This window comes from Marmota monax, unplaced genomic scaffold (genome assembly GCF_021218885.2).
Source record: "Marmota monax isolate L192 unplaced genomic scaffold, Marmota_monax_Labrador192_F-V1.1 WCK01_AAM20220418_F8-fsc00081, whole genome shotgun sequence".
In the NCBI taxonomy this organism is placed as follows: domain Eukaryota; kingdom Metazoa; phylum Chordata; class Mammalia; order Rodentia; family Sciuridae; genus Marmota; species Marmota monax.
This window is the reverse complement of record NW_026695234.1, coordinates 7,216,502-7,231,639: the sequence shown is the minus strand read 5'-3', so window position 1 is coordinate 7,231,639 and position 15,138 is coordinate 7,216,502. Positions and strand designations below refer to the sequence as shown.

Genomic DNA, 15,138 nt, shown 5'->3' with positions numbered 1-15,138 from the left:
TTGTGCACCATGATCAAGTAGGATTCATCCCTGGGATGCAAGTCTGGTTCAATATACGGAAATCAATAAATGCTATTCACCACATCAATAGACTTAAAGATAAGAACCATATAATCATCTCGATAGATGTAGAAAAAGCATTTGACAAAGTACAGCATCCCTTTATGTTCAAAACACTAGAAAAACTAGGGATAACAGGAACTTACCTCAACATTGTAAAAGCTATATATGCTAAACCTCAGGCTAGCATCATCCTAAATGGAGAAAAACTGAAGACATTCCCTCTAAAATCTGGAACAAGACAGGGATGCCCTTTCTCACCATTTCTATTCAATTTAGTTCTTGAAATACTAGCCAGAGCAATTAGACAGACAAAAGAAATTAAAGGCATAAAAATAGGAAAAGAAGAACTTAAATTATCACTATTTGCGGATGATATGATAATATATCTAACAGACCCAAAAGGGTCTACAAAGAAACTGCTAGAGTTAATAAATGAATTCAGCAAAGTGGCAGGGTATAAAATCAACACGCATAAATCAAAGGCATTCCTGTATATCAGCAACAAAACTTCTGAAATGGAAATGAGGAAAACCACTCCATTCACAATATCCTCAAAGAAAATAAGATACTTGGGAATCAACTTAACAAAAGAGGTGAAAGATTTATACAATGAAAACTACAGAACCCTAAAGAGAGAGATAGAAGAAGATCTTAGAAGATGGAAAAATGTACCCTGTTCATGGATAGGCAGAACTAACATCATCAAAATGGCGATATTACCCAAAGTTCTCTAGAGGTTTAATGCGATACCAATCAAAATCCCAACGGCATTTCTTGTAGAAATAGATAAACAATCATGAAATTCATATGGAAAAACAAAAGACCCAGAATAGCAAAAGCAATTCTAAGCAGGAAGTGTGAATCAGGCGGTATAGCGATACCAGACTTCAAACTATACTACAGAGCAATAGTAACAAAAACAGCATGGTACTGGTACCAAAACAGGCAGGTGGACCAATGGTACAGAATAGAGGACACAGAGACCAATCCACAAAATTACAACTTTCTTATATTTGATAAAGGGGCTAAAAGCATGCAATGGAGGAAGGATAGCATCTTCAACAAATGGTGCTGGGAAAACTGGAAATCCATATGCAGCAAAATGAAACTGAATCCCTTTCTCTCGCCATGCACAAAAGTTAACTCAAAATGGATCAAGGAGCTAGATATCAAATCAGAGACACGGCGTCTGATAGAAGAAAAAGTTGGCTACGATCTACATACTGTGGGGTCGGGCTCCAAATTCCTTAATAGGACACCCATAGCCCAAGAGTTAATAACAAGAATAAACAAATGGGACTTACTTAAACTAAAAAGTTTTTTCTTAGCAAGAGAAACAATAAGAGAGGTAAATAGAGAGCCTACATCCTGGGAACAAATTTTTACCCCTCACACTTCAGACAGAGCCCTAATATCCAGAGTATACAAAGAACTCAAAAAATTAAACAATAAGATAACAAACAACCCAATCAACAAATGGGCCAAGGACCTGAACAGACACTTCTCAGAGGAGGACATACAATCAATCAACAAGTACATGAAAAAATGCTCACCTTCTCTAGCAGTCAGAGAAATGCAAATCAAGATCACCCTAAGATACCATCTTACTCCAGTAAGATTGGCAGCCATTATGAAGTCAAACAACAATAAGTGCTGGCAAGGATGTGGGGAAAAGGGTACACTTGTACATTGCTGGTGGGACTGCAAATTGGTGAGGCCAATTTGGAAAGCAGTATGGAGATTCCTGGGAAAGCTGGGAATGGATCCACCATTTGACCCAGCTATCGCCCTTCTCGGACTATTCCCTGAGGATCTTAAAAGAGCGTACTATAGGGATACTGCCACATCAATGATCATAGCAGCACAATTCACAATAGCTAGACTGTGGAACCAACCTAGATGCCCTTCAATAGATGAATGGATAAAAAAAAATGTGGCATTTATACACAATGGAGTATTTCGCAGCACTAAAAAATGACAAAATCATGGAATTTGCAGGGAAATGGATGGCATTAGAGCAGATTATGCTAAGCGAAGCTAGCCAATCCTTAAAAAACAAATGCCAAATGTCTTCTTTGATATAAGGAGAGCAACTAAGAACAGAACAGGGAGGAAGAGCATGAGGAAAAGATTAACATTAAACAGAGACGAGTGGGGGGGAGGGAAAGGGAGAGAGAAGGGAAATCGTATGGAAATGGAAGGAGACCCTCAATGTTACACAAAATTACATATAAGAGGTTGTGAGGGGAAAGGGGGGGTAAACAAAGGAGAGAATTGAACAACAGCAGATGAGGTAGAGAGGGAAGATGGGAGGGGAGGGGATGGGGGATAGTAGGGGATAGGAAAGGTAGCAGACTACAACAGTCACTAATATGCCATTATGGAAAAATGTGAATGTGTAACCGATGTGATTCTGCAATTTGTATTTGGGGTAAAAATGGGAGTTCATAACCCACTTGAGTCAAATGTATGAAAGATGATATGTCATGAGCTTTGTAATGTTTTGAACAACCAATAAAAAAAAAAAGAACTGGATCAGGACCTCATAGACTCATGTCCAGATCCTGATTCAGCAGCTTCCTGTCTGGACAGTTTTTCTAGGCCTTCTAAGTCCCAGGCACCCTGTGTGGACATGCACAATTGTTACCCTGTACCTGACAGCAGTATTATGAAGGAATGGCAAGACACTTAGTGAGGTGTCTGGCATCTATATGCACAATAAATGGCTGTAGAAATAGTTATTACCGTTGTTATGGGAAACAACCCACAGGTCACATATTAAAAAGGATAAATAAATAATTTCCAGGCTAATGTTTAACAGACGAGAAGACCATGATGAAGACATGTCATTGAACAACACTGTGAAGGCAGGTTTCTTGGAAAAGATGAGTTTTGAAGTTAGAAGGTGATTTAGAATATTAGCCATATTATCTCAGTGGAAACCTGGATAATGATTTCTAGGGCTTCTTGACTTTTTTTTTTTTTTCAGCATCACAGTGCACAAAGAAAATGGTAATATTTGTTCTGCACAATGAAACCAATGACACAGGCTGTTCCCAGTTGGAAGAGACACTGCCAGGAGCTGTCCTGACCCACTCAAGCACTTCCAGGACTGAGGGACTCCAGCTCCACACACAGGTGACCTAGGTATGGCTCAGCCGTGTGCCAAGCACACCTATGAAGAAGCCCTGACTTAGAACAAGCCCATCAATTGACGGATAAGAAGCAAGATCTAGAGAGCAGATGTGCCTTGGCTGAGGTCTCCTTTGGGCCAACATCAAGGGGAGCACTGAAGTCTCTGCACTATAAATCTGTCTTAAAAGACAGGAGGGCAGGGGGTCGTGGGAGAAGGTCAAAGAGCTCAGTCGAGAGCAAGAGAATGGGGCCAACTAGCACAATGGGAAAGACGTGACCCTGCATTGAGCATCCAGTGTCCCTGACATTGTGCTGGGTGCTTTACATGCCTCGTCGCATTGAGTGATTGGGACACCAGTGCTATGCCAGTCCCCCCCCCCATCCGTCTTGATTCTTTTTTTTTTTTTTTAAAGGGAAAAGATCTGCCTCACCAGTGCTATGCCCGTCACACTCACCTGGACCAGGAAGCAGGCTGATTCAATGGTCTCAGATTTCCCCAGGGCCAGAGAAGACAACCCTCCAAGGAAGAAGGGAAGACACTGCTCCATTTAAGCCATTTGCCCATTCTCCTCCCCTACCTTCCCTACCTATCTCCCCCTTGGGAGCAACCTCTTCATGCGAACCAACCACCTTGCCTGCATGCATCTTCTGCACCCCATCTCCCAGGTCAGAGGCACGTCAACATGGCATACACTCGACCTGCTAGGTGGAGTCACCGGCCAGGATTCTTGTGGGCACCAGAAATATACAAGGAAGTAAATCACAGACCCACAGGTCGATCACTGATTCACTTGGCACACCTGGGCCCAAATCTGGGCTCTAACATCTAGATCTGCTGTTAAAGCCCTGGCTGCTCAGACCATCTCCCTTGGCCCCAGTCTTTGGATGGACTTACCTCTGTCATGTCAAACTGCCCTCCCGGTCGCTGTGTGACAGCCTCTCCCGCCAGCCTCAGGGCCCTTTGCTTGTTCTCTCAGGTGTCACCCCACTCGGATGAATCTGGCTTTACCATCACCCTCACCCTTTATCCCCCCCAGCATTTTAGGAAGCCCTCCTGTCGTAACTGCCAAGTCGCTGCGCCTCCAGATGTCATGGTCAGCCTTTGACTACTTCCTGCATGGTGCCACCTAAACACAGTTCTCACTTTCAGATCACCTAGTAGGACTGGGAATAAAATCCAACCAGCTCTGCTCTAGAAACTGGCAGTAAGAGGAGCAAGATCTCACCCCACCCTGCCCAAAGCAAGTGACCAGCAGAGAAGAGGTACGAAAATACTTGCAAGATAGGAGACCCAGCTCCCACCAGCACATATGGCCTTACTGGACAGAGCCTGAAGTGTTGGGGCTGGAGCTGGCAGGCCTTGAGCAGATCCCTGATGCTCCAGTGGGCCATGGCGGGACTCGCTATCAGAAGAGCAGTCCCCAGGCCTTAGTCCAGAGCTGACTGGTGATCTGTTCACTAGCTGCTTCTAGCCCCTCTCAGTTCCCAACCCAGCACTCAAGGCTCTATTCAAATTTTACTGTGCAGTAACACACTTGGGAGGGAGTGCTGAGCCCATCGAAAATCTTTCACTTTTATTCCAATTTTGGACTACCCTCCCCCATCTCTGAAAATTTCCTGGGCCCACAGACATCTCCAGAGCCATGCTGAGATGTCCCATTCCCTGTCTAATAGGGATGCTGGGTACCCATAGGCCCCCAAAAGGTCAACCCCAACCCCAGTATCTGACCCCAGTAAAATCCCAGACCCTGAAGTTCTCAGGTCTCCCAGTACCTAGGGTCCCAGCTTCCCTCCGGAAAACAAACCATTCACCTCTTCCTTCTGCAACTTAACTCTTTGAGTTCCTTGGTTATACTGGTGATAGGAGCAGACTGTAAGGGTGTGTGCTGGGCTTAGGCTACTGAATAAGATCACAGGTAAGTTCCCCTCTGCATGAGCCATACCTCCACACTCGGTCCTGAGCCCCTGACAGCTCACATGGGAGGTTTAATCACCCATCATGGTGCCCCAAGTTCAGGGCCTTGGAGAGTAATTCCTGAGATCTTTTTCCTTTTCATATTTGGTCCATGCCACATCCCTAGCTGCAGGCTGCTGTGGTCAAAAAGCCAGGGACTAGGAATTAGGGTCCTGACTCCTCTACCTTCCTCTGCCACGAGATAGACAGGTCATGGCCTTGGCTCTCTCCTCCACCAAGGGAGGAGGAAACAGGTGAACAGGAAATCTCTTGGTTCTAATATTCTAGAGAGGCAGAATGGGTTGGAACAACCTCATTCTATGTGGTCAGGATCCCAGAACAGTCAGCTAGGAAACAATCCTGGAGTCCCTCTTGAGATGCCCGTTTCCCCATTATTTCCAGGGGACCAGGGAACATTTACATCATCGCAGATGGTTCCGCCAGACAGCGCTGGCTTGGAAATTATCCATATCCACATTTCTCCACTGGATTAGACTGACTGATATCTTGAAGGGTGGGATTCTCATCTTTGGACCCCCAATGCCTGGTACTGTGTTTGGTATCAAAAATGCTCAGACATTCATTGGATAGAGTTGTCTGCTGGCAAGAAGCCTAACTTCTATCTGGCACGTGGGTCTGAAGTTCAGACTGGGGACTCTATAAAAGAGAGTGGGGTCTGCATGAGTTGAGGAGAACCCATCTTCAGAGGTGGTAGCCAGGATCCCAGCAGCTGGAATGAAAGGTGTCACTAACGTATCTGTACTCTGTGAGGATTGGCCAAAAGAATACCTGACACCAGCAGGAGCCCAGTGGGAGGGAAGAAGCAGACACCACCCACAAGGGAAGCCAGCAGAGGGCGCCTCCTTCCCCACCTCCACAGAGAGCTCAAGCTGGGCAGCTGCCTCGTTAGCACCAGGAGGCAACCCTGCTAATTACCAAACCCAAACTTGGGATTTGCATTTTTATGAAATGCTCATACAGGAGGCAGATCTTTTCCCTTAAAAAAAAAAAAAAAAAAGAATCAAGATGGATAGGGGGAGGAAAAGCTCATACCAGTACATACTAATTCAATCTAATCTTGGTCATTTCAGTTTCCATAAGAAAGTGCTTTCATAAAGCTACAAAGCTAACATCCATAACTCTCCAGTTTCCCCAGACAGGATACCTCTGCATTAAGTTTCCCATTTATCTTCGGAGATGGCAAATCATCCATTTATAATGGGATCTAATAAAGCGAGCTCCCCTTGCAGTCCCAGCTGCAGGAATGCACCTCAGATCCAGAGATGCTGCTGCTTTGGGGCCGGTAACTGTTTCATCTTCCTGGGGAGCCCTGACTAGGCAGGCTGGATATGCAGTTGCTAGGGCGTCTTATACAACAGACTGAGGTATGTGTGTGGGGGTACAGAGCATAGCCTGCAGGTACAGGTACTGAACTCCTTTTAGCCTACAAACAGACAGACACACACGCACACAAACACACACACACACACACACACACACACACCTCTAAAGCCAGTGGGGGAGGAGCCAAGCCTTGTTCATAAAGGCAGGGATGTTTGCAGTGAAGGGGACAATTTAGGAATGGTCACTTGCCAATTTGGGGGTTTAGAAGACTGATTCAGAGGCTCAGTTGAGCCACAAAGGACAATGTCCCATTGTCCCAGGGTGAGGTTCCTCGGAGCAGCCTCTGAGCCGGAGTTTCAGCAGGAGGGTGCTTACTAAGGAATGTCACAATATCTGTGCCAGTCGCAAAGAGCAGAAACAAACCTGGGCAGAGAACAGAATTCAGCTTTCATGCAGCTCAAGCACAGGCTTGGCCAAGCCCTGCAAGGAGCTCAAGAATGTTGAAGGGCCCGTTGGAACCATCTCCAATCCAGGCAAGATGTCCAGGCCTTCCTATGCACACACAATCTGTTAGTAGATGTGGATCATCCCAGAAGGGGCCCAACCATAAGTAGGAGGGTCTTTACTGCTAAAGTGCCCCCTGAGAGGAAAACTGCTATCCACTTTTTCAGCATCTAGTCAACAAGTTCTTTATTGACAGGGGAAATTGGCAGCGATTACAATGCCTGCTATACCTACTGAATGAAGAGTGTCCATCTTAACCTCCCCAAACCCCAGGAAATACAGCTCATTATACTTCATCTGTGGACATTCAGAGAGTGGCTCTAGTCAGTGCCCAGGCTTGCGGGGTAGCAGGCACTAAGCCCAGCTGGCTGCCTGTTCAGCTTTATGCCCTGCACTTTCTCTGGGCAGGTGACATAGAAAAGACTTTCAGGCTGGGCTTGATCAGCTGCTGGCTTACCAGCTGTGTGAAATCTGGGAACCCTGTGTGGATTTGGGAACCCAGCCCTACCTAGAGCTGGCACCATTTGAGGGGTGAAAAATCAAATAGAGTCACATCAATGAGCCCTGATAGAGTCTTCGGAGCCAAAAAGCCAGCATTGTGCTGTGATCAGCGTAAAAGGAGCGTATATTGACTGCTTCCAGGGAACCTCTGACCTGATGGGAAGGCAGATGAGGCATCCTCGATTGTCTCAGGAGAGTGAGAAACATCCTGCACCCATCCCTGTCTGGGAAAGGAAATTCTGGGCAGAATCTGACACTATTTTTGAGTTCAGTGGGAGTCCGGCAGTTATGAGTATTAGAAATGGAAGGCAGGAATCCGCCGAAGTCCCAGCTCGTTCATAGGGCGAGGATCCAAGGGCACATTGTTCATTCTGGAGGTATGAGCAACAAGCCCGATTCTGGGGCACAGAAAGCACCCTGGCAAGGAGCTACCGATGCTAGCAGTTAAAGGCTATGTGCACTGAAATAAGAGGGGCAGGCAGATATGGGAAGAACGACCTTCAGACCTGCTACACCCTCTGCCCCAGGGTGTGCCTGCATAGCCTTTGCTTAAACTTTCCCAGAGATGAGGAGCTTACGATCTCACAGGACTCCATATTACATTGTTGAACAGTTCTGCTTCTCAGAAAGTCATTGCTTAGGTCAAGCCAAAATCTGTTCATTGCCCAATCTTTCTAGTACATTCCACTTGAACCAGGATAGCTCTGCTATCTCCCCAGCATTCTTAAAGAACACATGGCACATGTTAGGTTAAGTAAATATTTTTGAATGAATGAATCAATCAATGCTTGTATATATGCTTGGTCGCTGCCTCCAAGAACTCCACAACTTATTCCTGTTTCTGATTTCCTATTGCACTTATTACCAACGTGATCAGATCTTCATTTCACCATGGGTTTAAGCCCATAGCACAGTGCCTGGAACAAAGCTGAGCTCCAGGGTCAGTTCTTATTCATTCAACAAACATTAAGCAAAGTCCCACTTAGTGTCAAACACTCTAGTGCTCTGGGCTCTGGCTCTCTGAAGCATAAATCTGTTAAGATGGGAGGTAGAAGGCAAAAAATACCAGTGATTATTAGGATTTTAGAAGATGGTGAGTGTTTAATCAGAAACCACGAACAAATGCATGCGAGCATACACACGCACACACACACACATACACACACACGCACACACACACACACACACACACTCTTGCCTATAACTCACTTGCATATTTCCTATAACAGAGCAAAATCTCCCAATGCAGATATGGAGGTCTGGCCAGCCCATGAAACACAATCTTCAGGATGATCAGCCACCACTTGGCCCCTCCCGCCAATGCCCTTCAGAAGAAGGTACACAGGGTGATTTTACTCAGAGACCCAGAATCATGGTTCCTGCTACCCATTTGCGGAGGGGAGCTTGGCCCTCAGAGCCCCTTCTCTAAGGAACATCAGCTCCCTCTGCCATGGGTATTTCCTTGGAGGTGCCTCTGTGTGGAGTTGGGGGTAGCAGATTAGCTCCCCTTCCTAAAATACGGCTGGGATGCCAGGAAGAGTGAGCTGGAATCAGCAAGCTTTCCGCCTGGAGCCGCGGGCTTAGCGGTGCAGATTACAACAGCAGGTGATGAGCGACGTTCTCCGCTGCTGTGGAGACTGTGAAAATCCTGTTACAGGGCAAAGGCGTTTTAGCTACAGCTCCAAATTTCAAAGAATGATTGAGTTGGAACGTGGCAGGCAGGAGGCAACTGGGGACCAAAGTTATTTGACTTAAACTGAGAACCAGGCCTGAGGGGTCTGCTGGAGTGGAGAATTCCAGAGAGGGACCCAGGTGTGCCACCCCTCCTGCACCGTCCCCTGGGTAAAGTCTTGTCCTCTCGCCCAAATACACACACCCTCCTTCCAACCACCTCCCCTCCCTCCTCTGCCCGTCCATCAGCATAAGGAGCCTCCATCTGCCTTGAAATCTATCTTCCTCACCAATCTGTAAGCTCCCGAGATCAGAGCCTGTGGTTTCTTCAGCCCCGTGGGATTTAGCACCGCTCCTGGCACATGTAAATGCTTAATAAAGTTTGTCAAATGATCAATTGGTCACTGCCTAAAAGCCACATCTTCCTTGCCTTGTTCTGCCTGGTTTCTAGACTCCCCCCACACACACCCCCACTGAGCTCTCCTGGAAACTCACATCATTATGCAGACATCCCGGGTTCCCTGGAAGAGAAGTAGCGCCTGGCTAACAGACCGAAATCCAACTGCAAATGAGACACTTAGGGTGAGGAAAAGATTTTTTAAATCAACCCAGGAAAAGAACGAGCCTTGAGTATTTGCTTTACCTATTAAATGGGGAAATGATAAAGTCACAGGATTGAGGGTCTCTCCTATAGTCTTTGAGTTCTAACATCCTTCCGCCAGCACCTCATCATCCTCAGTTCCCCTCCCCACATATTGGCCCTAATTTTCCTTTAACAGGAAGCAGTCTGATGTAATAGAGTATTTGAGCTTGGAGGCCATCAGGGAACTGGGTACAAATCCTAGTTTTTCAAGATACTTAACCTTTCTGAACGTCTGTTTCCTCATCTGTAAACTGCCAACCTTATAATCTATCACTAAGAGAATGTCTATAAAGAAACTTCTCAGTGGTTCGCATACAAAAGAAATCAATCAAATAATAGTGATGTTGTTATTGTTGGATCCCAGTTCTTCATACCTAATTCTGAGCTCCGCCCTGCATCCATATGGAAACCCAGTTTACAGAGAGCTCCGGGCCCTTTGATCTGATTTGATCCTCACAACAACCCCATATGAGGTGATTACTATTTCCCATTTCAGAGTGGACACTGGGGCTCCAGGAAGTAACCTGCCCAAAGATTCTTGGTTAGGAATTGCAAAGGCTAAAACTGGAGCCCTGGTATTGAGGTCAGAACCCAGGGCAGTTCCACATGCCAAGGTCCCTCCCAGGCAGGAATGACTGATCCTCAAGGGGATCCTATCCCAGAGGGCCTCTATTATCCAGCACTCAAGAAAAGATGAAGGCAAATCTTTTTAGTTTTTCCTCCTTTCCTTCCTTTCTTCCTCACTTGTTTCTACCGTACTGTGATTAAGCACTTGCCATATGCTCGGCCAGCTAGTAGTGAAGATGTGGGATATAAAAGATGGAGGCTCTCTGGTCCCTGCTGAAGACAGCTTAAAGCCCAGCTGAAGAAACCAAGCAACTAATTCAGAGCAAAGGCCAATTCCCAGCAGAGTGTAAATTTATTCCAAATATCATGCCTATATCGGGTCAGAAGACCAGTGTCATGGTCCACAACTCCATGAAGCAAGGAGGAAAGCTTCCGGCTCCGGAGACCCTGCCAGGAAGGAGCCAGGCAGAGATGAGATGAGCTGCCTAGGAGAAGAGCGAGTTCCCTGTCTCTGAAGGCAATCAAGCAGTTTCCGGGCGATTACCTGCAGGCCCCGCCAGCCCCAAGACTCTCCACTGATGACAGTTCCTGTTGAGTCAATTGTAAGAGAAGCAAGGGGGATCCAGAAAGGTCAGCTTACATTGTCTCCGGAGAAACTGGAGCTTCTCTGAGCAGAGCGCAGATCAACTGCTCCCCAGCTCAGCTTAACAGGGCTTCAGTCCCCTCATCTTACATAAGCCGTCCGCCCCCTTCAACTTGGCGTGCATGGCTCCTCCAGGCCAAGATTTAGAGTAGCAGCCGCCTCTCCCTCTAAGGGAAAACAAAGGAGAAGGCATGCAAAGACCATCTGAAAATCCCCTTGTTTGCTCTCCTCTTCGGAGTCTCTGCAGAACAGGGCTGGCAGTGTCCCAGACAAACAGGAAGCCAGCCTCCACTTCTGCTGTGCCCTTTGCAAAGGTTCCCGGCTACACCTCCTCCCCCAGCAAGGTCCTGTGCTCACAGAGCAGGGAAAGGCAGCGCAGAGCAGGAGACATGGGGCCTCTCATTCTTCCTCGCCTCCCTTTCCTCAGTGCTTTGAAAAGGAAGGAGCCTTCAAGCTGCCTGCTCTGGGGATCCCTCAGATCCCAGAGCAGAAAAAGGGGTCCTTAGTGGTCATCTCCTCCAGCCTCCATATGTACAGTCTCCTGAAGATGACGCAGCAGTGTCAAAGCTGCAGGGACCCCCTGGGCTGGCCACCAGTTGTGTTCTCCTCCCTGAGTTCCTGGGAAGAGCTGCATTGTTATTGTTGAAATTACTTTAAACTTGACCGTTTCCCCTCTACAGCATACAGAGCCTGCGCAGGCACGTGACACCCCGCAGAGGTAGCAGGAAGAGGAGGTTTGCAGGTTCACCGGTGCTGGATTCAAGTCCTAGCTCCTGCAGCACGAAACAACACAACTCTGGTTTGTGACATGAGCTCTTTCTGCATCAGAGTCCCTGTGTTAAAAGGAGGTGAGACTCGTCCATGCTGGGCCTTCCTGCAACTTACAGGACACAGAGACTCTGGCTTCTAAGTAGATGATCCCTTTTGTGCCTTTGCTGAGGACTTACTAAAGGCGGCAAACAGAGGGAAACGAGCTTTCCCAAAGATTAATCCCAGGATATGGTTCCTACTGGCCCCAGTTGCTGCTTTGAATGATTTACCAAGAAATGAGAGGGACAGGGAGGGGTGCATCCTTATCCTAAGAGTGAACTGCTTTTTCTAAGAATCCAAGCACAAGCTGCACACGCCCTCAGGGTGTTTGGGGATATGATTAACATTTAAATTGATAGACTGGGTAAAGTAAGTTGTCCTCAATGTGGTGGGCCTCATCCAATCAGGGGAAAGCCTGAATAGAACAAAGAGGCTGAGCCTCCCCTCAAGAAGAAAGAATTCCTCTGCCCCAGCCTTCAACCTGTGGCACCAGCATTTCCTGCCTGGAACAGCAGCGATGACTCTTCCTGGTCTTCACGCCTGTCAGTCCTGGGACTGGAGCTGAGGCCCTTAGCTCTCCAGGATCTCCAACTTGCAGCCTCACCCTAGAGATTTGTGACTTGCAGCCTCCATAGTACTGTGAGCCAATTTCTTATAATTAATCATGTATGTATGACTATTGGTTCTGTTTCTCTAGAGAGTTCTGATTAATACAGAAAGGGTCCTACTCAACATCAGAAAAGATGTTCCCACTCGTGAGTTGCGCAGCCGTGGGGATGTGCAGGGAGAGGGAGGGAACCGTGAAAGCAGGGCTCCAGCCAGCATCAGGCACCCAGGAGGGAGATGAGTCTGTATGGTCCAAAGACCCATCCATCTCTGAATCTATGCTTTCAAGGCAGGGACAGGGAGGACTTGATGTGGCTGTTTTTCACAGATGTCAGCCAGGCTGGCGCACCCAGGGCAAAAGGGGCATGTGCAATCCACTTCCTTCCTCAGCTCTCCCCTTCTGTCCTCGCTCCACCCTCTGACCACTTGCATCACATGGAAAGTGAGTTCTCCCATTCCCAACCCTGATGCTGAGCGATGTGTGAAGACAGACAGCATAGAGGAGGGTGGGAAGAAACCCTGGGGGCTTGGGAGGCCCCAGGAGTAGGGCTGGCATATCTGGGTCAGTTGAAAGGAAGCGAGAGAAGGAGTCCCTGCACCTGACCCCATTCCCCAGTTCTGTAATTCAGAATCACAGGATGGCTCGAGGGTCTTTTGATGCTGGTAGAGCCTTATTCCCTATCTCCAGCAGGAAATAAATAGAGAGCAATAAAGATATAAAGGCTACTTACCCTGGAAAAGAAAATTCTGATCTTTGTGAACTGTAAATAAAGATTTTTTTCAAAAAACAGCATTTCTTTTGCTTGAAATGTTTTTGGAATAATCCTATTATGAAGAAAAAGTGTGTGTAAAATGGTATTCTCCAGGGCTGCGGCAGCAAGTTTGGAATGAAAGAGAATGTGGTTAATTCCCACTCACCTCCCCTCTTCCTCCTCTTCCTCTCTCTCCCTCTCTCTCCCACCTCTTTTACCCCTACTCCCCACACCCCAGCACCAAATCTTCCTAAAATGTGCTGCTTCCTTACTCTCTGGCTGCTCTGCTTAAAGGAGATAGTAGCTTAAAGGAGATCCAAGATGGCCACCTGAACGCTGTGCTTCTTTACCTCTTGGTCAACAAGAGACAAGCCCACCAGGCTGGCTGGGCCCAGAGTTTGCAAGCTGACCTCATGGGAAATGGCAGGTGTGCGTGGAGCTGGCAGTGCACAGGGTGGAGACTCCCAAGCATACTTGAGTGTCCAGCCTCAGTCAGTGGAGCTCCCAAGGGACCCTGCCCATCCCACGGCCCCAGAAAACCTAGTGGTGTCAGGGTAGGGAGGCACAATTGTGTCCCCCCAACTCCAGTCTCCTTTGTAATGGACCCAGGGTGGCAGGTTAAGCCTGTGGAACTTAGATGCTGTGGGCTGACTGTGTCCCCCCAGAATTCACATGTCAACACTGTAACCCCCAATACCTTAGAATGTGTCTGGAGACAGGGTCTTTACAGAAGTAATCAAGTTAAAGTGAGATCATGAGGGTGGGGCCTGATCCAACAGGACTGGTGCGATGGACTGGACTGTACCCCTCTCAGATTCATACTTTGCTTCTCTAACCCCCAATGTGGCCATATTTGGAAGTAGGACCTGTGAGAAGGTGATAAAGGTTAAAGAGTCAAAGTGGGGACTGAATCTGATAGGCATGGTGCCCTTCTAATAGGAAGAGACACCAGCGCACTGTCCTTCTGCAAGCCAAAAGTAGGTAGTCTGTAGTATTTTGTTATGGCACCCTGCGCACACGACTACAACTGGTGTCCTCATAAAAAGGGAAATTTGGACACACAGACAAAGGAATTTACAAGACAAAGTGAAGAGACACAGAAAAGATGGCCTTCTACAACCCACAAGCCAAGAGAGAGACCCGGCTTCCTTCCCTCACCTCCCTCAGAAGGAAGCAAATCTGCAGGCACCTTAATTTCAGGATTCCGGCCTCCAGAGATGTACGACAATGTATGTCTATAGTTCAAGGCTGTGGTCCTTCAACGCAGCAGCCCTGGCACACTAACACATGGGGCTGGACAGGTAACCTCCAGGTCTGAGCCCACTTGTACCAGAATTGCTCTCCATGCAGTCTCTGTTCTGAGACTTCCCCAACTGGAGGGGATTCCATTCCCATGCCTCAAGCTCCCTCTTTCTTATGGACTGCGTTCAGAGCCCAGGAAGTCCCAACTTTCCATCTCATTGTTGGGTGGACTCTCGACAAGACCCTATTTTGCTTTGTAAGAAGCAATCATTTTTAATCAGGCAACACTGAGTCTCTGAGAGAGAAATCCTTGGAGACAGCGCAGGCCTCGTGCCAGTGAGAGGGCCTGTTGCCAAAGCCCAGTTCCCTGCTTTAATTCCCTAGCTCGTTGGGGGAGGGCATCTCCGCCCTGCCGGAGGGGAGGAGAAAGACAGGGGTACTTATCAGCAGAAGCAGATGCCCTCCCAGAGGCCTGGCTAGTGCCCTGCTCTTGCTGGGGCCTACCCCAGCCTGTATTAAGCCGGATTGGGAGGCACTGGAGGCAAAGGCAGGCAGAGGAGAAAGGAAGGGTGTAGGCTTCAGAGAGGAGAGGTGGCAGCCTGTACCTACAGAGTGGGCTCCCAGCCTCCTCCCTCATTACCTGCCTCCCCAGCACGACAAGGAAGGAGTCCCTGCTGCACAGTTCCAAGGGGAAAGGAGACAG

At 47.7% G+C, this 15,138-nt stretch overlaps 1 long non-coding RNA gene across 1 annotated transcript in view; it reads right to left on the bottom strand.

Annotated features, from left to right (window-relative positions):
- Positions 1–11,248, bottom strand: part of LOC131423949 (uncharacterized) — a 45,210-nt gene extending 33,962 nt beyond the window's left edge. The window contains exon 1 of the long non-coding RNA XR_009226173.1: positions 10,927–11,248. This is a non-coding gene — a long non-coding RNA (uncharacterized LOC131423949). The remainder of the gene's footprint in view (positions 1–10,926) is intronic.
- Positions 11,249–15,138: the final 3,890 nt, after the last annotated feature.